Source organism: Pseudopodoces humilis, chromosome 12 (assembly GCF_049639895.1).
Source record: "Pseudopodoces humilis isolate 2021_Gansu_Grassland_sample_001 chromosome 12, ASM4963989v1, whole genome shotgun sequence".
NCBI lineage: Eukaryota > Metazoa > Chordata > Aves > Passeriformes > Paridae > Pseudopodoces > Pseudopodoces humilis.
In genome coordinates, this window is record NC_142211.1 from 18,455,277 (window position 1) to 18,480,487 (window position 25,211).

A 25,211-nucleotide genomic window follows, 5' to 3' on the forward strand; every position below is an offset into this window, starting at 1 on the left:
CTTTTAAATATTTCACTATTACGACCAAATTCTCTTTGTACTTTGCAAATTTCCTTTTTGTCTTGGTATGAAAACGGCTTGTAATGCCGATTCTGTGGTCTTGTTCCAGTAAAAGTTACCGGAGCAGCAGTAGGGAAAAAAGCTGAGTCACAACCATTTTGTTCTCCATTCCCGGGAGTTGTATTGAACCGGCAGGGGGGAGAGGCTTGTCCTGCCCGGATATCGGGAAGGGTCACATTCCCCCATCCCCCAGGGGCACCATGTGGCTCTACAGTGGGAGTAGGCTGAGAGGATCCACCCTTCAATCCCCTGGGGCGTCCCCCGGGGCCATCAGGGCAGTTTGCAGCAGCACAACCACACCCGCCTTTGGAATGTGGTGAGGCAACCTCACCTCCCTGCTCGGTCCCGGGCCCGCCCCCCGGACCATGGGAACTGGGAGGGGCTCCACCCCTCACCCCCCACTCGGCCCTGCCTCCAGCCCCGCCCCCGGCTCCCGTCCCATTTCCAGCCCCCGTCCCAACTCCCGCCTCATCTCCCCCCCCAGCCCCGCCCCCGCCCGGCTCCGGGGTGCCCGTCCCTTCCCCACACCTGTGGAGAGACACAGCTCCTCCCCCGCAGGACCCCGGGGGGGGGGGCCCCCCCCCCCACGCCAGGTTCCGGGTTCCCGCTTCCCCCCACGCCGGGTCCTGGGGTCCCGCACCCCCCCACGCCGGGCCCCGGGGTTCCCATTCCCTCATCAGGCCTGTGGAGAGACTCAGCCCCACCCCTGCAGGAGCCGGGAGAGGGCCCGCGCCCCCTCATGCCAGGCCCCGGAGGCTGGCACCCCCCCATCGGGGGGCAGGGACGGGACACCCCTCCCCCTGCCCCTCTGCAGGAGCAAGGGGTGTAACTCTCTCCCTCTCCGCCCCTCCTCCCCGCGGGACAGGGGCCGGAGGGATAGGGGATAGGGTTACAGCCTCGGGGGACAGGGTCATAGGGTGGGGCCAGGCAGGGCTGGGGGGTGGAGCAGGGTGGAATGTCAGGGGAAACAAAGGGGTTGTGATAAGGGTTATGGGTGGGAACCGGTGGGTGGGAGGGATCATGGGTAGGAGAAAGGGGATACACAGGGGGATTCAGCATGTGACCGGGTAACACGTGGCCAGCGCCATTTTGGCTCTGCACATGTTCTTGAGTAAGTTCAGCAGAGCCCTCCCCTCCTTTCAGGAAGGATTTTAAGCTATGTTTTTCGGGGTGTTCTGCGGGGAGGGAAGGGTCCGGGCAGGAGTTTTTGTCTGCCTGTAAAGCCTGGGACAAACCCTCTGACGGGGGGGCTGAGGGAAGGGGGGGGAAAGAGCAAGCCGGAGGCTTTTGCCTCTGTAGAATGGCTTTCCGAATTAAATGGAACAGTGGGAGGTATTTGCCAGCTGTTTTCTCCCCCAGTTCAACTTGCATAGTGAGTGTTTGCCCAACCTTTTCCCAGTCAGGCAGGGAATCAACATTCAAATCCGGAAAATGCAAAAAAAAACATTTTACTAATTTTCTCAGCTTATTTTTTGAGAAATTGATATTTCCAGACTTTAAAATATTCTTAATATGGGAATATTTATTCCTTTCCTGTGTAGACAAAAGAATACCCATGGCCGATCTTAAGGCTTTACTACACAGGCTGGTCTAACCTTTTTTACCTCCGAAAAAAGCAGAAAAGATCCAAACTGTGGTCAGGGTTTAGAAACGACCGCGGAGCCCGGGACGCGCTGCCGGTGCACCCCCCACACACCACGTGTAGTGCCACGTGGACTCCCCTGGTCCCGATACCGGGGAGAGGCTCTGGCACCGGCACCACACCACACCACCGTGCCTCACAAAAACCCCACAACAACCGCCGGATCTCCCTCACCCCCCGCACCCCCCCCCAGTACCTGTTTCCTGAAGGATGCGCGGTGTTCGAAGAAAAGAAAAAAACCAGGTTCTGGGTCCGAGTTGACTCGTGTAGTCACCGAGCTACCAACTTGACCCCCGTCAGTAAGAACTGCGGGGTAGGTGACGGTACCTAGGCTTGTTAAAACACCCGTGGGGTGTTTTCCAGCCGTCCGGAGGGTATTCAAAGCCCCACGTTGGGCGCCACCTGAAGAGATCCTCCCTTTGCCCCCCGAAGTAATCCACACTAGCTCTGTCGAATGGACGGGTCAGGGAGGTCCTTCGAGACCAAGAAAAGACCAAAAGGTGCTGCTTCTCCCTCCGGGGTATCGGAGGATGTTTATTCTGGCTGGCTTCCAGGGGGAGAAGAGGCCGGGTTTCTCCTTCCCGGACTTTTTCAAACCTCGGGAGAGGGGCGGGGGTACATATAACACCAACCAATGGGATAACGTTTCAGGGACAGGGAGGGGAGGGGAAAAACACGTCACAGAGAAACAAACTCCCAGAAATATGCACCACCACAGTGCATTGGCAAGGCTATAAACTGTAATTTTGCTATGTTGAAATCTCCTACCTTTAAAGCTTTTCTTCTCACTTCACCCTTATCAATTGATTTTAAACTTCTTCTTGAAAATTCCTTTGATTTAAAATTTGATGGGTCTCTTCCTGCATCTGGTGAACATGCATCTTGCAAATCTGTCTCTTCTCCAGGGAGAAAATTCTTATCTTGCTGTTGTATGTGTGCTTTTTGTTGATTCAACTCTGTTTTGTCTTGCTTTCCCCTTATCCCTGCAATAATAGAAGCGGACAGAGGTGGCACAATTGTTGAAGGTTGCCAGTCTCAGTGGTTACAAAATGGCATTGATGGCTATGCGCATGCTCCGTAGAGGGCTCCATCTGGGCATGCGCAGTGAGGTCTCTGCATGGATTGCTGTACTGGGTATGTGCAGTAGCGCTTCAGGGAAGCACCTGAGCCCGTGCTATGTTCAAACTTTGGAGGGTTTAACATTCCTACATGGGGGGCATGCCTGCATCACCGAGAGGGAACCCCGTGGGGTTGGCTTGGGGCAAAGCTGTGTCTGCAGATTTTAAAACCTGTGGCAAAGCCATGCCTGATGCTTTGGGATGCTGCAGGGCTGCCCCCCTGGAACAGAGAAATGAAGAATTCGGAATCATGTATAAAGAAATGCTTTGACTAGAAGGGGCTGCAAAACCCGTGTGAAATGTTTATTGCTCCCACAAGAGCAGGAAGAGAATAGAGACTGCAAGATAAGATAAGGAGCTAGAGTGCATAAACGGGATGCAAGGATAACGGCGTCATAGGATAAGGGGATTCTGTGGATTCTTTGGACCCCTAGGCCAGAAGAAATGGAAAGAGAGGGGTCAAAAGAACTAAAAGGAGCATGTGCAAGAAGACAAGGTGAAAAGTTCAGCTGAAGGAAAATTGCTGACTTCAGCCCCAAAGACCCCCAGACGACCACCAGAGTGACCAACAAGGAGCAGTGCGCAGCCGCAAATAGGTGTGGAACTAATTTTAATACGAAGCAGGGACAGACGGGGTTAGAAAATTAATATGTATTAGGCATATTGTGTAACCCTAGTTTGTAGAGAATAAAAAGGGAGAAACAAGTCTCCAAGGTGTGCATGTCTTTGGAGGAGCTATTCCCCCATGCACCTCACCGCTGAATAAATACATACCTACTCTCATAACTACTCTGTGAGTGACACTGTAGGACACGCAATGACTCACACAGACACGGCTCCTGCACAACAGGGAAAAAAACTGGTTTTATTCTTACAACTTCAGTATTTATAGATTCTCAGGAATTACCAGGGATTGGAGAGTTAGGTTACCACCTTTTCCAATGACACTGGTCATGTGAGACATCCATCAAAAGATGTGTATCAGAAAGAATGTATACATATCTATGTTTACAGTCACTGTCCAGGGAAAGTTTTTAGAAACTATGTCAACAAGATTGAAAAACTGAGTTTTCAGGGTGTCATCTCACACTTTTTGTTTTTTAAAAAGGAAAAAAATAGAAGAAAATGAACAGAAAAAGCTAACAACATTCTAAACAACCAAAAGGAAAATTAATAGGAAAAATAAACAATGCTCCATACAATCAGAAGGCTGTAATTACAGGGTGATATCTCACCCTTTCGTTGTTACAAAAAAAAAAAGTGAAAACATCAACACCTGCTCATGGACGGGCCTTCGGAGTGATCACCCATGTCATCCGCATCTGAGTCATCATCCGATGGCCCATCCATTTGATGACTTTCAATCTGGTTATGGTCTCCAACCCGCTGGTCGGCCGGATACTTCCTCTGCAGTTGCAAGTCAGGACGAACACATTTTGCAGGTACCCAGCATACCCCAGTATCTGGGGATACACACGCATACCTGCGCCCCGAAGCGATAAGGCCATAGGGACCCTCCCACTGTTTGGTGACTAAATTCCTCACTCGAACCTTCGCCCGAGGCTGAGGCGTCTCATCCGAAGCCTGCAAGAAAAGGTGGTGATTCAACATGACCGGGTTACTGGAGTTCTGTGACACCGTGAGGTGACTGAGGGTATACAAAGCTTTTTCCAACCGACTGTGTGGGGTCTCACCTTGCATTCCCTGTTTCTGCTTCTGTAGAACCCGCTTTAGCGTACCATGAGCACGTTCTATAATAGCCTGACCTGTGGGAGAATGAGGGATACCAAACTTGTGTGACACACCCCACAACTGCAGGAACTACCACACCTTCTGTGAGAGGCTTAAGCAGGACCATTACTGGTCTTCACAGCAGAAAATATGCCTAAGACAGCAAAGGCCTGCCTCCAGTGGGCAATGACATCACGGGTCTTTTCTCCTCTGTGAGCGGAAGCCCATATGGCAGAGGAGAAAGTGTCCACACTAATGTGCACATACCGGAGCCGACAGAACTCGGCAACTTGGGTGACATCTGTCTGCCAAAGCTCCAAGGCCCTAAGGCCCCTGGGGTTTACCCCTGACAGCAAAGGAGCAACAAGTGCATGGCATTCGTCACAAGACTCAGCAATGTCGTGGGCCTCAGCTGACATCAGCTGAAAGTGCTTCTGCAAAGTATGTGCGTTCTGGTGGAAAAACCCATGAGATGCCTTGGCCTGGCCGAGCGTATCAGGCTAAGGTGCAACCCACACTGGGTTAGCCAACTTGTCAGCCTTCGCGTTACCTTCTGCAATGAACCCTGGTAAATTGGTATGACTCCTCACATACAGAACATAGTACAGATGCACCCAGGCCTGAATGGCACACCACAGGGCCTTCAGTAAATGAAACAATGCAGGATTTCTGACCTTCTTCAAGACTGAATGACCCAACTGCTGAGCTATGTCGGCCACATAGGCGGAATCCATGACCAAATTGAAAGGTTCCTGGGAAAACTTCTGAAATGCCATGACAGCAGCCTGTAATTCCACCAATTGGGCTGACCCATCCTCAAGACTCTCCAAAACCTGCCACTCAGATCCGTCCTTCCAGGTAGCAATGGCCTTTCCAGTCCTTCCCTAACTGTTAGTAAAGACAGTGGGTCCTTGCACAGGCTCCTGACTATGTTTGGGCTGCAAAGAAATTTCAGTGAAGTTTTCCACTTGCAATAGCTTGTGGCTGGGCAGATGATAAGTGATCTGACAGGAAAAGTTCTCCAGAGCACTCTGCAGAGAAATACTGTTCGCAAAGCTCCAGTCAAAGTCCACCCACGGTACCAAGAGCACAATCTTTGCTGGATCTGCACCCATCAATTGCAAACACCATTGCTGGCATTTGATTATCAAAAGAGCTATCAGCTCAAACAGTGTAGTTGCCACCTCCTGCAGCTCATGGGGCAGGAAAACCCATTCCAGAACATGCAAGGGATGGGACCACTCATCATTCCATTCGCCAATGATACCTGTGGGATGCAAATCTGGAGTAGTAATGAAAATTGCCACATCAATGGAAGGATCAATGTGATAAACCTGATGAGCAGAAACTGCCTGCTGAATCTCCTCCAGCACCTGCTGTGCCTCCAGGGTCAGCCTCCGAGGCAACTTCAAATCAGAGTCCCCCTTTAACAGACCAAACAAGGGAGACAGTTGTGTGGTGGTCAGTCCCAAATAGGGATGCAATCAAGTGATGACACCCACCAACTTTTGGACATCATTCAGTGTCTTCACTGAATGCATAAATTGCACCTCCTAATGTTGGACTGTTCGTTCCAAAATTTTGACCCCCAAATACTTCCAAGGACGTTGCTGCTGAACCTTTTCTGGAGTCACTTGCAGCCCATGAAGGTGCAAGGCAGTGAGCAGCTGAGGCTGTATCCGCTGCAGTTCATCCTGGGTGGGTGCAGCCACCAAGATGTCATCCATATAATGATAGAGATGAGCATCAAGAAACTGCTTGCAAACTCCAGACAGGGCTTGAGCCACATACCATTGGCAAATGGCCAGTGAATTTCACATGCCTTGCGGCAAAACCCTCCATTGATATCTCTGTGTGGGCTCAGCATTATTGATAGCTGGCACCAAGAAGGTAAATTTTGGTCTGTCATCGAGATGCAAAGAAATTGTAAAGAAACAATCCTTCAGATCCACAATGAGGACTGGCCAATCAGCGGGAAGCATGGTGGGTGACGGCATGCCAACCTGCAATGTCCCTATGCTTTCCATCACGGCATTAACTTTACGGAGGTCTTGTAGCAACCTCCATTTCTCAGACTTCTTGATACAGAAAACAGGAGTGTTCCAGGGACTGGTCGAAGGCTCCAGATGACCCTGGTCCAACTGTTCTTGCACCAAATCACGGAGGGCGACTAGTTTATCATGAGGGAGGGGCCACTGATTCTCCTAAATGGGTTTGTCTACCAGCCACCGTATGGGAGGCATAGGACAGTCTGCACCCTCCAGCACAGTGGCCCCTATCAAAAATCTGTCCCAATATGCACCCCCCACGCAGCCAGAACAGCCCTCTCCCAGAGTGTAATCCGGGAGTCCTTTGTGACGTATGGCCAAACCATGGCTGTGTCTCCCTCTGGGTTCGTGATGAACATGGGCCTCCGGCTCACGTAGCATTGTGCTGCTCCTGCCAGTCCCTCGACTGAAGTCCTCACTGAGTCCAAGGGCCACTCCGAGGGCCAATCATCAAGCCTGAGAATTGTGACGTCCACACCAGTGTCATGAAGCCAGTAGAGGCTAACCTCTGACAGTGTCTCACCAGGTATGGACAGGGTGTACACCTGTTCAGGACGATCCTTGGTCGTCAGAACAGCAGTCCAGTGAACCTGAGGTGGCCCAGTGGACCCTAAGCCACCATCTCCCTGCAGCCAGTTCTCAGCTCTGCGAACACAAGACTTAAAAGGCACAAGTTGAGCAAGTCTAGTCCCTGCAGGGATAGTGACGGGGGGTTGAGCGTGGAAACCATGGCATAAATTCGCACCGTGATGTCCAAATCAATGATTCCTAGGTGCACAATGATGCCCTGAGCAGTGGTACTAGACCTCCCCACAAGAAGAGCACTCATGCCCTCAGCCACGGGACCAGAAGCATCCAAGGTAACCCTGTACATCCTGCAAGAGTCCAAGACAACTGTGTCCACTGTGCAGACATCAAGTCCCCCTGAGCCACAGGTGCTGGCTATGAGCTGGCCAAGCAAACTTCCATCGGCTCCAGTGTGTGAAGAGAGGCTTGTGTCTGAGCGTGTCTCTCTGTCGGGCTCGATTTTCCGTTTCCCAAGCCCGACAGAGGCAGACCATTGGCATGGAATTTCGCCTTGCACACATTTTCAGTATGATTCAGCCTCCCATACCGGGCACAGTAATACAAGGGGGGTGCTTCCCCCTGCGCTTTCTTCTTCTGCTTCCTGCCAGCTTGAGCATTTCCCTGCTGTTGCTGCCTGCCCTGCAGCACCATCCAAGCTGGCCGCAGAACCGCAGCCACAGCAGGCGGCTCCTTAGCAATGACACCTGCCTGTATACAAGCCTCTGCCATGTCTGACAATGAAGGATCCCCAGGGAGCGCCCCAATGATCCTCCTACACACGGCATTGCAGTAAGACCTTGCGAGGCTTTTGAGCAGGAGCTGTCTCGCCTTGTGATCCTGCACCTGCCTCTCTACGGAAGCAGACAGCTGATTTGCAAAGTGCACAAAAGACTCGTCAGCCCGCTGGATAACAGCCACAAAAGGCTCCTTTGGGGCAGCTAGTTCTATGGCCTGCACCAATGCTGACATGCCCGTCTCCTTGCATTGCTCAAGCACAAGAGGGTCAAGGCCAGCTTGCCTATTAATGACAGCAAAGCTGTCCCTGCCCAGCAGAGCATCAGATCCAACAGCACACCTAGGATCCCGCTGACCCAAGGCAGTATTCTGCTGCACCACTCGACATGCCAACTGAGCCCATTGAGATTCAAACATATCATATTCAACTGGCTGAAAAAGAACACAGGCTAAGCCCCAAATGTCATAAGGCACCAAGACATCGTTGACTAGGCCTCTAAGGGCCTGCATAACTTCAGGTGACCCTAACCCATGTTTCTCAGCCATCTCCCGGATATTCGCCAAGGCTTTCCACAACAACGGCTGATGGACCTTCTGAATCGCGTCCTGAATCACAGGGAATGCTTGATAACCATCCAGAAGGATGGCCCCTCCTGCACCATCCTGTTCCACGGGCTCTCCTGAGACAGGGCCAGGCACCTGGCCAGAAGCCATCTCAACAGCCAGCATAGCACCAGCATGGTCAGAGGAGTCATCCCCTCCTTCCAAGGGGCTATGCCCAGAATCGTGGCCAACCAACTCATCAATTTTTGCCTTCACTGCTTCCCAAAACCGCATCTGGTCCCGCGGCCTCACGGTTGCTTGGCAGGGAGGTAAAGTCCATAAGCCAGCTGAAGAAACCCCACTAGCCCCGAACCCCTTGCCCCTTGGGGCCATTGACGTTTTTACAGCCGTATCACCGCCTGTGCCCAAAGTAAACAACACAGGGCACGCATCCATCCCGGCCGACCCAGCCACTGGCCCCGGCAGCACACAGGAACTGGAAGCAGGATAGGGTGAAGCTGGCTTGGCGCTGCACCCCCCCAGCGCAGGGGTGGGGCAAGGCGCAGGGAGGGGTGCAGCTCGCGGAGCTGCAGCACCGCCCTGCCCCGCTGCCAGGGGCATCTGGCACCATCCCCAATAAGGTCTCACCAGTGACACACAACCTCAGTGCGGAGCAGCCTGGCCGCCCTGCCCACTGGGACAGGGTCCGAGAGAAGGTCAATCAAACCCCCGTTCTCCGGGACAGAGCCCGCCCGCCCCTGTGTAGCAGTCGGAGAGGGGTTCGGGCCCCCTCCCTGTCAGCTCCCATAGGATACGGTACAGCCCCGCTGCAATGAGGGCATGGGATCGTCCCCGACTCTGCCTCTCGGGGCGGTGTGGACCCCTGCCCTGACAGCTCTCCCTGCTTTTGTGCTGGGAACGCACACAGAAAAGGTGATTGCATATCAGCCCTCCGCCTCCTGGGCACCAGGCCAGGCGGGGCCAGGCTCAGCAGCTCCATGGAGTCCCCAAGAGCGTGCTGGTTGGAGCCCAGCCTGCTGGGAGCATCAGGAACCCCGGTGGAGCCAACCTCGGGATCTGAGACACAGTGCTTCCCCAGCCCCTCGTCACACAGGGAAGGGGACACCTCCACCTCTCCTCCCAAGGTGGAATTTATGTCACCCTCCTCGTCCAACTCAGAGGAAACAGACACTGAATTAGCAGAAAAGGACCAACAGTCCTCCAGGGCACAGTCACACTGTCTCCAAATCACCAAAAGCCGAGCTATATTTGCATTATACCCTGTGGGCATGGCCTGAATCAGCGCGGTCCCTAACGCACTCCAAGACTGCCTCGAAAAAGCTGTCTCAACCATAGGAAAAAACCCCTCAGATTTTCCATAACCATACAATCACTTAAAATCAGCATCTGAAATATTGATCTACTTTCTATCTAGAAAACCACGCCAAAACTCCATAACCAGGGTGTCAGTTGAAGAGAACCCAAGCGAAGTCATGTTCACTGCAAGTTACCTACCTCGACACTATTACTGTTACCTGCAATGTCATGTCGGGGTCACCAGATGTCGCTGTAGGACACGCAATGAGTCACACAGACACAGCTCCCATATAACAGGGAAAAAACTTGGTTTTACTCTTTCAACTTCAGTATTTATAGATTATTGACAATGACCAGGGATTGGATAGTTAGGTTACCACTTTTCCAACCACACTGGTTGTGTGAGACATCCATCAAAAGATGTGTATCAGAAAGAATGTATGCATATCTATGTTTACAGTCACTGTCCTGGGAAAGTTTTTAGAAACTATGTCAACAAGATTGAAAAACTGAGTTTTCAGGGCAACATGTGAGTTATTGAGTTTTCTTTCCACATATAATTTTGGCGAGCCAGCCATTAGGATCTCTGTCTGGCTGTGGGAGCAGCTGAGGAGAGGATTCCCTGGCACTCCCGCAGGACCTTCTTGGGAGGGACCCTGAACCTTGGCTCCCTAACCACGGGGACAGACAACGACCTGCTGGCATTGCGGATAAAGGTATTGTCCTGGGGTGACTTTATGATACTGGTATCCCCAATCGTCTGGTTTATGTTATATATTAAGTTCTGCACCTTTAAGACTGGCTCTGAGAGCAAGAGAGGGGGAAGAAGAAGCGCGCATTTTGTGTTAAGGAAAAACATCACTCCCACACATCCCGCTCCTGGACTGTGGTGTCTGCAGCACGGACAGACAGCGGGACAGAGCTTCTCTCTGGCTTTTAGTTAGTTTTAGCTAGCTGAGGCAGAGGAGTTCCCTGGACCTTTGTTTGTTTTTTTCTTTTTTTTCTTGGATCTGTGCAAGCCTGCTCTGGACTGAACACCCAGCCAAACCCTGGGAGCTCACGCCTTTGGCCCACCAGGGCCTGGGCCTCGGCACTTTCCAGCGCCGAAAGGACTGATAAGAACCTGAGCGAGCCGAGCTACACCACATGAAAAGGACTTTTTTTCCTAGACTTGCCATCCCATCGAACAGCGAGAGGTTTTATTATTTAATATTATTCAATTTCTGTTAAATAAACAGCTTTTTCCACTTCTCTCCAAGGAATTTTTTTTCCCTTTCCCGGACCAGTTGGTGGGGAGGGGGGCATTTCCCTGGGGAAATCCCCATTTGGAGTTTTCCTCCCTAATTTGCCCTAAACTAGGACAGGTATGTATTAAATATCGAGAAAAGGCTGCTGGTAAGTTGTGCAGAGACATATGAGGCACAGCACAGTCCCGGTGGGCTTGCAAGCAGCCGGCCAGGAGGGGGCCGGAGACAGATCGATCCCTGGCCAATAACATGTCGGACGGGGGGAGGTCTCACTGAGCTGATAGAGTAGCCCACTAGCGACTCTGGGGTGAGTCGAGTGAACCCTTGTTTTCCTACTATTTTGTGTGAATGCTAAGTCTGGACACATTGAGTCACTGACTGTGTTCAGTGAATGAGTGAGTGAGTAAGACACACCGGAGGTGCAGAGCGATGTTGGAGCTCTATCCAAGGTTCCGACCTCAGTTGACTGAGGCGGCCAGAGAAAAGTGAAACAACTGGGGGTCAGTGTGGGGCAAACCCAAGTGTGAATGAGGAGTGTTGTGCTTGAGTGTGAAGTGGTTAGCATTTGTTTTAACCGTGGCTAGACAAATTGACGGAGTTTCTCCTCAGCAGTGGTTTGGGCTTGATCCCTGGGAATTGATTGACCCAGGGAATCATTGGATAGAAAGAGGAAATGAACTGGTCTATCTAGAAAGAATACACAAATCCTCTGCAGGGAGTTTGGTGGCTTTCGACAGGGAACAACCTGCAGTACAGACCCTGAGTATTTCTGGGGTGGTGAATGGGATAGCTTGTGTTTGTGGGAGATTTAGAGCTGTCAGAGAATCAAGGGACTGGCATCTGGTGTGGGTTTTATTGCAGTGTGGAGATTGTGAAAAACATTGGTGTTGTTGCTCTAATAACCAGCAGGGCATATGCCCTAAATGTGAAGTGAAAAATTATCCTAATCAAGTTGACGCTGAACCTAAAACTCTGAAGTTTGTGTGTGGAAAGTCACACTGGGTGCCCACAAATTTGGATTGTGTGTGGGAAGAGTACTGGGAAGAGAGAGTGAAACTGTGAGGAAAAGTTTAGGTGGAAACGGGACAGAGCAAGAAAGAAGGAGATAATGGGTACTGGAAAGTAAAGAGATCCCTAAAGCGAGTCTGCTAGGCTGTATTATTACACATTGGAAAGATATTGCTGGACGTGGGGGCACAGAGAAAAGAGATTTTATTAGATTCTGCAGACTGGCGGCCACGGTATAAATTGGATGATGGAGCGAGGTGGCCACCTAGTGGAACTTTGGATTATAACATGCTATTGCAACTCGTGCTGTTTCTTAGAAGGGAAGTGGACAGAGGTATCATATGCTGATATGTTTTTCTCCCTTTGAAATCACCTCGAATGGCAGAGGGATTGTGGGATCAGGGCTCCCTCTGACCCTCTGGTGCTAGTCCTGGAGAAGGAGAATAAGACTAAGAGAGGAAGGCTTAAGAGGTGTTGTTCGGTGTGTAGTATAGGGCAAAGAGGTACAAAATCAGATAAGGTTTACCAAACTGTGGCCCAGGAACAAGATCTGGTGAATGATTTGCTTAAACCTCCCCACATAAGACGAGAAAGGGATGATGATGAGGCTGTAGACTTACAGGATACGGACACCCCTCTGATTGCACAGCGGAGCAGAAAGCAGACACACATATTACAGGCACCTCTGTGTGAGGCAGTGGCACCAGAGGGAAGAGTGGTATTGGTTAAAGTTCCCTTCTCCACAATCGATTTAGAGGCGTGGGAAAAGGTTGCTAAAAATTACCGCAGTGATCCAGTTAACACAGCTAAACATCTGCAATACATAATAAAACAACACAATCCAGACTGGAGTGATATGCAATTATTATTGGATGCACTGAGACAGAAAAACAATTAATTATAAAAATGGCAGGGTATCTGGCAGAAGATTATTATAAAACCCAACAATTGGATGTGAAAGATTATTTTCCACTCCAAAACCCACAGTGGGATCCAAACAGATTAACAGAATTGAGAAAGTTGAAAAGCTATCAGGAGTGGATTGCAAAGGGGATGGAAAGAGCCATTCCCAAAACTATAAATTGGTCAGCTTTATATGCAATCAAGCAGGGGCCCTCTGAGTCGTCATCCAAATTCCTTGAAAAATTAAGAGATGCCGTGCGTCGTCACACATCACTGGACCCTGGGTCTGAAGTAGGGATACAGCAGCTAGTTAATTTATTCCTAGGGAAGTCTATGGGTGTAGATAATATTTTAACAGAAGGTGGGCATGATATATTAGTAAAGGCCTGTCTGCACAAACCAGCCTTTGGAATAAGTTGTGATACTAAAGTCTAATGTCCTTGAAACTCTCCTGAAGCAGAAAGAATGAAACAAAACAATATCCTTGTGTATGAGAGAAAAAATGTAAACCTATGTGTATTAGCCAATAGTAACTTGCTTAGCCCGCAGACCCTGGCAAACCCTATAAATGGTGTGCTAAAGATAGAAATAAACGGCCTTCACTTTTACTTCTGTGAAGACTCATGAATAGCTGGCGGTCTTTCAATATATGGGTGACATAAGACGTAAACTCCAAAAGCTTCAGGGGACAGATGGGAGGAACTTAGAGATTTTGTTGGATGAAGTGTGGAGAGTCTTTAGTAACCAGGAAGAAGGATATAAGCAAGGAATGAGGAAGTTTGTAGCTGTTGTGAGAGAGAAAGACGTGGACAGGAACCACCCAGACAAGGCCTATCCTGGCTTGGCAGAGACCAGTGTGCGATCTGTATGAAATATGGTCACTGGAAAAATAAATGCCCAGAATGAAGATGGGGTGGCCTTCCGGGAAAGGGAGACCGAGAAAAGGGAAAAGTGATTGCACATGTGAAAGAAGACTGAGGAGGACCGGTAGATCTCACCTCAGAAAATCCACTGGTTATAAAATTGAGAGTGGGAGAAAAGGGGAAAGAAGTAGAATTTTTGGTTGACACGGGGGCAACATATTCGGCCTTGAGTAAGACTTTGGCCCCTGTGGGGAAGGACTATGTTATGGTAATAGGAGCGACTGGTCAACCTGAAAACGCATATTTTTGCAGACCACTGAAGTATAGGCTTGGAAAGCAATGGGGCATTCATAAATTCTTGTATCTACCCAGCTCCCGAGACACCTTTTGGGGAGAGACTTGTTAGAACAATTACAAGTAACCATTAAATTTAAAAATGGGGAGGTTATTCTGGAGGTAAATGATGAGCAGTACATAGAGACATTAGGTTTAATGTTGACAGCTGTGATAAATATAACATTGGATAAAAATTTGTGAAAGAGAATAAAGAATTATATGTTATATTTGTAATACTGTAAAGATGCAAAATGTAAAATAATCCAGAGATACCTTCCCGAGTCGGGCAGTAACGACCGGCAGCAACGCTTATCAACACAAAATAAAAAGCAGGACACAAGCAATCAAACCAGACAATGAGAGTGGCTCCGTCGAGATATCCATCTGCTCCCGCACCCAAACTGGACGCTCCATTCCGGGAAATGCAATCGGAGGACACTCAGAGCCTCTCACATGTGAAAGGACTCTGCTCCACCGACCACTGACTCAGCTCAACGGATCCGGGAAGTCTATTCAAACTCTTTTGTTGGACGGTGCTTACTCCGGATTTTGCCCCAGGATACGAAAACCCCTATAAGAACCCCAGACTGCAGTGCCTACTTCGTGGATTTGGGAACTCGGTACCTCTGGGTACAGACCCCTGTCCACCCGGCGCTGCGCTGATCTATTTTATTGTGGTTTTTTTTTTTTTTTTCTCTCGTTGCTGGTGCTTGAAATTATTTTATAATAAATCGCTTTATTAACCCTATTTTGCCATTGCATTTATAACAACAGCCATTCAAACAGAGGGAGAAATTAGTGAAGAAATAATAAATTGTTGTATAGCACTGTGTTACAATAAGTGGTTTCTTCCTGTTGCTCCCCCTCTGGGTCTGTGGTGCGTTGGTTCCTTCCCCCTTTGCCTTCCCCTTTGGTTTCTCCCCATTGGCTGTAACCTGCATTCCCCCGCAACCTTTCCCTCTGTTCAAAAGTTCTGGCGCGAGCAGTTCATGCTCTCTTTCTCCCCTGGAACCATTTGGATTAAAACTGAGGGACACTGTCTTGGGAAGAGAGAGCTTCCTGGTCTTTTATCTTTTGTCCTTGCTAAATCCCCTTCTCCCCCCTGGTGGGCTGCAGCTAGTAGGGTGACTTCGCAGGGCTGGGAGCAGAAGGATAAATAGCAGTTGGCGTCCATCATGATGGCTTCTCAGAGCCCCCACGGACAGCTGAAAATCCCCCTGTGGATTTTACAAGCCTTGGATTGTCAACTACCTTGGAGCTACAAGTTGTTTTTTGTACAACCTAAGCTTACAAGGGTGGGGTCAGCAGCCTTCCAAAGCCCCGGAGGGTTGATCCCCAAGACACAGGACTGCCTGCACAGCCCAAGTCAGCCAGGAAACCAAGAACGAGTGAGTGCATTCCCCACGCAACTCGATGGGGAGGCGCATGGATGCCTGCTGGAAAAACACTGCGGGGAGTGGCAGCTGCCAGCTTTTTCGGCGCGTGGTTTCCCGGCATCACGGCGCAGCATGCGCGTGGGCAGATACTGCTGGGCAGGCGGCCTGGGAGCTCCAGCTTCTTGCGTCTGCCGTGGGCATTCATTTTTGGCGGCACACCAGCAGTGCAAGGCCACGTGGCTTCTGGCGGCTCGCGGCTCAGTGAGTAGGTGTGCAAGTGCATGCCGAAAACACTGGGGGTGCAACAGCTGCTAGTTTTTTCTCGGTTTCCTGGTGCAGCTGCAGCGTGGCACAGGCACATGCAGGCACCCTGCGGGACAGTACATGGCGTGAGTGGACACTGGTACCCCAAAAGCCGTGTGTTTCCTGGCTCGGCCGCGTGGCAGCTGCGGTTTTTGTCTTTTTTCTCGGCGCCGCTGTGGGGGCCATGTGGTTTTTGGAGACTTGGCACAGCTAGGGAGGGGCGGCGGCGCTCCCCCAGCTCTTTGGGCACATGTTTTTTGTGGCTCAGCAGAAGTGGCTGCAAGCAGATTCTCTGGCGAACAGTTTTGTCTCTTACTCCAGTGTGTGTGGGGTGGGGAGAGAAACTGAGAGAAGCCTGCCAGTGCTAGCTGTGCTGTTTTTTGCTGTGAAGGAAGGTAGACTGAGTTGTACAGGTAGCTTTTAACATCAAAAATGGGCTTATGGCTATCTGTGCAAAAAAGGACCTTAATCTCCCAAGTTCGGGAGATTTTAATTAGTACAAATGTTAGGATTTCTAGAACTAGGTTGAAACAGTTTGTCTGTTGGCCGTCTCAACACTTTCCACAGCTCGCCCTGCTAGATGTGGATTCTGTCTCTTCCTGGGACAGAATCGGAAGCTTGTTAACCCTTAAAGTAGAACAGGGAGACAAAGTTGCTTCAAAGTTTCTCCCATTCTTCCTTTTAATTTGGAAAGAGCTGGTTAATTGGGAAGTGAAGGAACAGTCACAGCAGTTTCCCTTGGTTTCCCCAACCCCTTTTCCCAAACCTTCTGCTCCTGAACTGAAGGGGATATGTTGGGGTTCAAGCAAGGCTGGTACCCTGGCTGGAGCCAGCACGGCAGCTATTGCCAGCTGCTCGGTCCATATCCCACTGCATCAATGTGATGGATGGCGAAAATGGCGATTTATTGCAGGGAAACTTAACATTTTATAGCTTGGGTTCACTGTGTTACTCCCATCTACATACGTCACACCTGGGTACTATTGGCTAATTACAAAAGGACTTACTATCCTAAAAAGAGGGGTGGGTTACTAGCTTTCCGTTGCATCCCAAATTCTTCCGCAGCGCCAGGCCCTAACTACAACATATTCCCCTCTCTCTATGAATAATTAATTTGCTAAAATACAAGGTGTATTAGTCTTGAAAATGGATAATACAAAATTGCGTAACTTTTTCTAGTCGGCTCTTAACAAAGGACACAAGCTTATTTAAAACACATGGTCCAAAGATTAGCACAAGTAAAATCATCACAATTGGTCTAATCAGGGTAGACACCAGGGTGGTTAGCCATGGAGATTGATCGAACCAGGACTGGAACCAGTTTTGCTGAGCTTCTCTCTCTGCCTTCCGTTGAGACAGCCTGTCTCGTAGCTCTGCCATGGTGTGGTCTGCGTAGAAGCAGCACTCTTCTTTCAGGGCGATGCAGAGGCCTCCCTGCTGCATGAATAGAAGGTCGAGACCTCACTTGTTTTGCAAAACAACTTTAGAGAGTGAGGAGACTGATTTTTCTAGAAAGGATATGGATTTCTCAATTCTCTGTAGATCTTCATCTACAGTTATTTGTAACTAAAACAGTCTCTGTTGTTGGGTCACGATGACAGAGACACCTGTGGCAGCACCAGTTGCTCTCAGGTTAAGCAGCATCGCTATGGTTACACCTGTCACCAGTTCTCTTTTCTGAAGTCAGGTGAGTCTCTCCACTTGCAGGCTCAACTCTTCATCCAGGTGGTATAGGACTCTGGGGATGATAACAGCTAATACACAGAAGTCAACAGAGGAGTTTAAACTTCAGGTATAAATGCAAGGGCTAGACTATTAGATTATGGGTTCTCAGCTTATACCACAAGATTGGGGCTCACTACTTCAGGTGTTATAACTATAAACAGCACAATTACTATAAGCAGTTTACAGTATAAATAACACTATACTTACAAACTCACAGCTAAAACTTTAACGTTAAATAAACTTTCAAAGATGCTTACACTACCTCTTAAAGGAAAATACTTATACTTTATACTAATATAACAATTACTACACAAGCTAAACATTTTACTTTAAACTATTATCTAACTATTTTTAACATACGTGTTTTGGTATATATGTAATCTAAGCGTGAAAGCAATTTGCTTTATATATAGTTAGATGGAGTCTCTACACTTCTCAAATCTTCTACAGAATTTCTCCAACACGATTCAGTCCTGGAACGTTCACTGCTCCCGTGATGTCAGCTGGCAGCTGATCAGTGACTGAGGGCTTTGATGTTCAAGTTGTTCTTCAGATCCTTCTAAATCTTAAAACAAAGGATAACTGAAAAATTGATAGAGACACCACATCATAATAACAACATAAAATTTCTGTTGGCAACTGTCTGTGTAGTGTTCGGACACAACTGTGTCTCGACAGGTCCACTTCTGATCCATGTTTGGAGTACCAAACATGTGTGATGACTTGTCCGTTCACTGCATCTCATGTGTTCAGAGGCACACAGTCTGGTCAGATGGACAGGTGACCTTTCTGAACCTGCCAACAAAACACAGACACTTCTCTCCTTGAAGTTAATGAATTACACCAATCAAATGCTTTTAGGGTATCAATTTCCCCCCTTTTCTTAAAAATAAAAATGAGATGTATTTCTGTTCAACGTTAACACAAAACCTTATATACAATTAGTAAGAACTTATAACAGTTAAAAATCAATTAATATAAAAGTACTGTTAATTATTAAAACACTGCACCAGCATCTCATAGTTAACAAACAAACAAAACCAAAAATTATCAGTGAAGGATTGGACAATCAGTCCGGAAATGATTCTCCAAGCTCACTTTAAAATTGATCCAGCTGTCGTATTAATAGGGTCAAATTGCAAAATTAAAAAGTGACTCAAATACTGATTTGGTACAAAAACATCTGGATCTATTGATAAACACTCTGTCCAGGTAAAGTTAAGACTTGGCCAGGGTCTTAGACTTTAAACTGGAAAGATGCCTCTTAACATATTTTTAAAACAAGGTTTTCAATGACAACAGCTATGAGATGCTTACAGCACAGCAAACTGTTAAAATGCATTTGTACAAAGCAAATAATTAAAAGCTTTAGGTACCAGACTAATTAAATCATTCAGCAGTTGGTTTAATTTGAAGCCTCTTCTATGGCAGCTAATCCTTAGCAGTGGTACATCTTATTAAAATTCTGGAAATACTGAAAAATAAGAAAATTATAGCAAACGAAACTGCAAAAATTGCAACAACTGAATAGAACTTTCAATGAAGTCTAGGGTGTCACAGACTGCATTCATTTCTGTCCACAAGCAGGTGTTCATCAGTGTCCCATCACAGTTATTTCAGTTGTAGCTGTCTTCATATCTCTAAAAAAATAACTATACTTTGCAATTTAGACAAGTGTTTCTAATAAAACATAAAACAATTCAAATTAAACAAAATTTAAACTTAACAAAAATTATTTATAACAAAAAGAAATAACAAAACTTAACTTTTAAAAGGCTAAGTTATACAACTTAAAAACATTTAAGCCAACGGTAACATGGATTCACTATAAAAATTATAAAAATGTAACAAATACATCACAATTTTATGTTATCTAGCTTTAAAAATAACCCACAATAATTGCAAATGTTACTAAAAACACTCATTCACAACAAGAATTTGCCTAGTATATGTTCAAATTAGTTAAAATTTCAAAATGCAGCTTCTTTTAAAAAAGCCACAACAACACAAGATTGGGCAAGTTGTCATTTAGCTTTTGTAGCACTTTTCAAAAACATCAAGCCTAATTTTTAAACTAAAATCCAAAATCCAAATTGATATATATGCAGTTATATGTGTTTTATATAATAAAAAGATTCACATTAAAATTTCTTTATTAAAACTGTCAAAAACTCAGCAAATGGGTAATATATGATTACTAAAACAAAACAAAAATCTTTTAAGTTTCTTGGGATACAGAAATACAACATTTAAACTTTTTAATCTATTTTTAAAGGCACTTCATTCAATAAAAACTTATTTTTAAATCTCAATCTTGATTATAACACTTTGCTAATTTACAAACAATTCAATGTATAAAGCTTTTAATTTTTGAATTGTCTAATTAAAACTCTCTCTTTTTTATCCCTCTCCAAAATATCCAGCTTTTTGTTGCTTTTTGTTGTTTTATTGCTTTGCTTTCCGCGGTTTCATTGAAGTCGCTGTTACTTGTTTCACCGGTGGTTGCCATGGCAACAGCATTCGGCCGTGTGTGTTTTCTAAACTCGTCCGCGCCGAGCTACTTTTTAAATCTGAGAAAAACTCTGAAAACTCCAACTGCATAAATTCATAATTACTTAAAACACAAAATTAACTCCAAAAGGGTACATAAACACCTTTTAAAAACTCAGTAAATTATGACTTTGTAACAAACTCAGTATTATCCCGGCGCTTCTTCCCAGGGAGGGGGGGGGGTGAACCGCTCGTACATCGGTCGGAGTTAGAACTCAACTGGCTGGTTATTTCCTGTTTTCAGTGCCTTTTCTTCGGCCCCGGCCCTGCCAACCACCCCTGTGGGCGGGTCTTCCCTCTTGGTTCTCCACGCCTTTCGTTCCACCCTCCACTCCGCCTTTTACCCCACCTTTCCCTCCGCCTTCTTCTCCTTATCTCTTTGCATTCCAGTCTCTGTGTCTCTGTTCCCATTCGCCGCGTCTTATCTCTTTCACTTCAGCTTCTCGTTTTTCTTCACATTCCTTTTCTCTCCCATCCCCCCGACTGTGCCCACCTTCCAAGGCCAGCTTTAGTTCTTTGTTAGAGACATATTTTTCCCGCGCTACAACTTCTTTCTCTGCGCCATCTTTATGTCTTTGGGGGGATGCTTTCTTCTTATTTTTTCTGCCACACCTCTGGCTATTTCTATTAACTTTTTCCAAAAATCTTCTGCTCTTCGCTGTTTCTCTGAGAGCAGATAAGAATTTAGGGACTGAGGGGACTCCTGGCCCCCCTCCCGGCTCAGTTGAGCTTCTCCTGTCTGGGGGCTATAAAGCTCTGACCCTAACTTTCAGGGTAGCCAGCAAACAGTTCCTTGTCGTTTCCCAAATTTCTTCAGCAAAGATTTTAGCACATCTGTCCCACACCTTAGGGTGGATAAACTTTACAAACTCATTTACAACTTCAACAACCCAAATTCTTGCAATAACAAGCAAATTAGGTTTACAACTTAATTACAACCTAACCTTTTTGATGATTCCATCATCCTTCTGGGCCCAGGCTTTTCCCGTCAAGAATAGACGCACTATCTTGACCGCTGCTCCTTGACTCAGGGTATCCTTGCTTTTTTAATTTCTTCTCACGTTTCTTCCCGCTTTTGTCCCGGGTTTCGTGCACCAGATGTTGGGGTTCAAGCAAGGCTGGTACCCTGGCTGGAGCCAGCACGGCAGCTATTGCCAGCTGCTCGGTCCATATCCCACTGCATCAGTGTGATGGATGGCGAAAATGGCGATTTATTGCAGGGAAACTTAACATTTTATAGCTTGGGTTCACTGTGTTACTCCCATCTACATACGTCACACCTGGGTACTATTGGCTAATTACAAAAGGACTTACTATCCTAAAAAGAGGGGTGGGTTACTAGCTTTCCGTTGCATCCCAAATTCTTCCGCAGTGCCAGGCCCTAACTACAACAGGGATACATGGAGTAGACTGAGAAACACAGGACACTTGGCTTCGCCGTTGCTCTCCTGGCTCCCTGTGTCTCTTTCAGCCCCGTCTCTGGTAGTTCTGCACAGACTAACAGAGAATCTTTCCTGCACCCTTTTACCCCGCTTGTTACTCCTCAGTTACAGTGTTCTGTTAGTTCTAAAGGTGATCGACCCCCCTATCCCCACGTGGCTGACGTCCAAGATAGCGCTGGCCACGTGCCAACTGGCCCCCATTTTACCCTCCTTCTTCTTCCCATAATCCCTTCTGCCCACCTGTCCCCGTCCACAACCCTTTCCTTCCCTCAGACATCCCTCCTCCCTCTACCATGTTCCCGCCCTGCATAATGTCACCCTGCGACCCCGCCCACAAGTGTTGCAATCCTGGTTCCCATGGTGACCCCACCCCCTTTCCAGTTCCTGGTTCCCACGCCTCCTCCCTCTGTTCCCATGATGGGGGGGAAAGTCCTCCCCCTGTTCTTGCCGTGGGGGGGGTGCCACCGCCCTGCCCTCCCAGGTGGGGGGGTGAAACCTTTCTCTGCCCCCCCGGAAGGGGGTGAATCCCCGCCCAGCTCCCACGGGGGTGGGGCTGGCCCCCTCCCCAGACCCGGTGGTGGGGCTGGACCCCTGGCCCCTACGGGGGTGGGGGTGGGCAGGGGAACCCAGGGGATGGGGACCCTGGGGATGATGAAGATATGCTTTCAGCTGCTCCTGTAATATATATTGGTAAAAGAAGGATTAATAGACATTACCAACCTTTCTCTTTCCAAAATATAAAAGAAATTTGCAAAGCCCAAAAAGAGTTTGGTAGAAATAATGAAATCCTTAAAGGAATGGTGAGAGCTACTTTAACATTTCATGAGTTAGTTCCAGCTGATCTGAGAGACCTCTTCCTGTGTCTCCTAACTCCCTCAGAGTTCGATCTTTGGGAAAACTCATGTAAAAGGTCCTTATAAAGCCTCCTGGTTGAGCTCAAGCAAAGCACCCAGGATGCAAAAAATGCGGATGATAATGATATCACATCTGAACATCTGTGTGGCGAGGGGATGTGGACTAAATCTGAGGACCAGGCTCGGGTTCTAATAAAATCCATTTTAGATAAGATCTGTGGCATGGCAAACAAGGTTTTTAACCAATTGCCAACAGTGGAAACCCAGGGCAGCTATGTTAATATTAAACAGTATCCCTCAGAAAGATTTTTGGAGTTTGTTCACCAACTTCGAGCGCAAATAGAGGCAAGTGGAAGAACCAATGGCTCAGGCAGAGCTGATTAAGGAGATGGCTCAGAGGAATACTAGAGGCCTGCAGCAGGGTGACTCTGGGACTGTCCATTGATCTTCCACCCACTATAGCGCAGATGACAGAAGCGTGTACCAAGAAAGCAGAACTGTTTGGTGCACAAGACAGGAGGCCGGGACTGACAAACCCAAGGACTGTAGCAGCAGCAACACCAGGAATGAAAAAACCACAGACGTCACTGGAGCAGCTCCAGCATATCATCTGATTCCAGTGCAAAAGACCAGGACACTTTGCCGGAGACTGTCCTCAAAGCCAGCACCAAAAGAAATACCAAAAGGAAGCAGAAGCCAACCAACAAAAAAACTGGAACTAGAGCACAGTCCTTCCCAGTGCAATGACATAAACATAGTGGGCTATAGAATGAGAAAAGGCTCTCTCTGAATTGATAAGGGGGAAAAAGGGAAGCGGGGTGTGGGACTGCGAAAAAATAATTTTGGAGAACGCGTGCCTAACAAAGTCTGGCAGCCTCACAAGCGATCCAGACTTGTAACTGCTAAGTAACTGTTGTGACTTTGTGTGTATTCACCTCCCGGTCAAACTCTCTGAGGAGGGAAAGCATTCTCCTGAGAAATTGACCAAGGAGATGTTTGAGCACCTGCTGCAGAGCAATGCTAACCTCCAGCTAGCTATGGACAGCTATAGTGGACAAATATCAGTCCACGCCCCGTTGCACAAATTGTTTCATGAGGAATTCCACCTCATTCCTCGTGAGAAAAGGAGCTGTAGGGAGCTCAAAGCTCTTACAGTGTTCACTGATGCATCTGGGGTGTCCCACAAGTTGGTCATGACTTGGAGAGATCCCCAGACTCAGCACTGGGAATCTGATGTTGAGTTTGTGGAGGGGTCACCCCAGGTAGCCAAACTGGCTGCGGCCGTAAGAGCCTTTAAGGAATTTTTGGAGCCAATCAATTTGGTTACCGACTCGGCCTACATAGCAGGGGTGGTATCCAGAGCAGAGCAGGCAGTTCTCAAAGACATCGAGAACAAGCATCTCTTTAGGTTGCTCTCAAAACTAATTTATTTAGTTTCAACTTGAGAGCATCTTTTCTATGCGATGCATGTGAGGTCACATACTGATTTGCCAGGCGAAATCACAGAAGGGAACCGCAAAGCAGATTCCCTTGCCACCCCAGCTGAAAGGGTACGTCTTCCAGACATATTCCAACAGGCTAAGCTGAGCCACCAGCAATATAATCAGAATGTGTCAGGTCTGATCCATCAGTTCCAGCTAACATGGGGTCAGACTAAGGCCATTGTGGTCACCTGTCCCAGTTGCCAACTCCAGGCTGTGCCATCACTGGGTGTCGGGGTTAACCCCCAAGGCCTTGGGAGCTGTGAAGTGCGGCAGACAGACATCACAGACATTCCCAGTTTTTGTCACCTTAAGTATGTACATGTAAACATTGACACATACTCAGGGGCAGTTTATGCCTCTGCCCATGCTGGGGAAAAGGCTGTGCATCAAACAACACATGGTACAGGCCTTTTCAGTGCTGGAGATCCCTAGGGAAATTAAAACAGATAATGGCTTGGTGTATAAATCCAAGGAGTTCCTAGAATTTGTCCAGCAGTGGGGGATGGAACATAAGACTGCCATCCCCCACTACCCCACAGATCAAACTGTGATTGAGTGTACCCACCAGACACTCAAGTCCTAGCCAAGCAGGGCAGTGGGGCAGTGTGGATGTTGCCACAAAAAAAGCTCTGCAAAGCCATGTTTACCATCAATTTTCTGAACTGTTCATTTGAAAACATGAGTCCCCCAGTGGTTTGGCATTTTAACAGCAGTGATCAATTTAAGTTGTCACAGCGTCTACCAGTCTTCATCAGGAACCCAGAAACCTGTCAGACCAAGGGCCCCTATGAACTTGTTACCTGGAGGCATGGCTACATGTGTGTGTCCACCCCTGCGGGCCCACGTTGGATACCCCAAAAGTGGGTAAAGCCTTTTGTCCCCAAAATCCCAGCTCCAGAAGAATGGGATGAAAAACAATTAGCAGTCGCTTCCAAAAGAATATGCCGCTGGAAAGAGGGAGAAGAAACCTTCCTGACATCTGGTTACTCTCTGGCAGACACCTACTGACTGTTAATATGCTTTAAAAACGTTTGTTTTTCCTTTTGGTGAAAACCTACCTCCCAGTCAACCTTGTGATGAGCCCTATCCCGGTTGTCATCCTGTTAACGCAGACTGCTTCAGTGAATTGGTCAAAGGTTGGTGACTCAAAGGGTGGTAGACTTCAATAGTTAAGCCCTTCTTTTAATTTTATATAATTAAAAAGGGTGAAATGTTGTATTGCATTATGTTATGAGAAATGGTTTCTCCCTGCTATCCCCCTCTGGATCTGTGGTGTGCTGGCTCCTTCCCCGTCACTCCCCCCCTTCAGTTTCTCCCCATTGGCTGTAACCTGCCTTCCCCCACCCCCTTTCCCTCAGC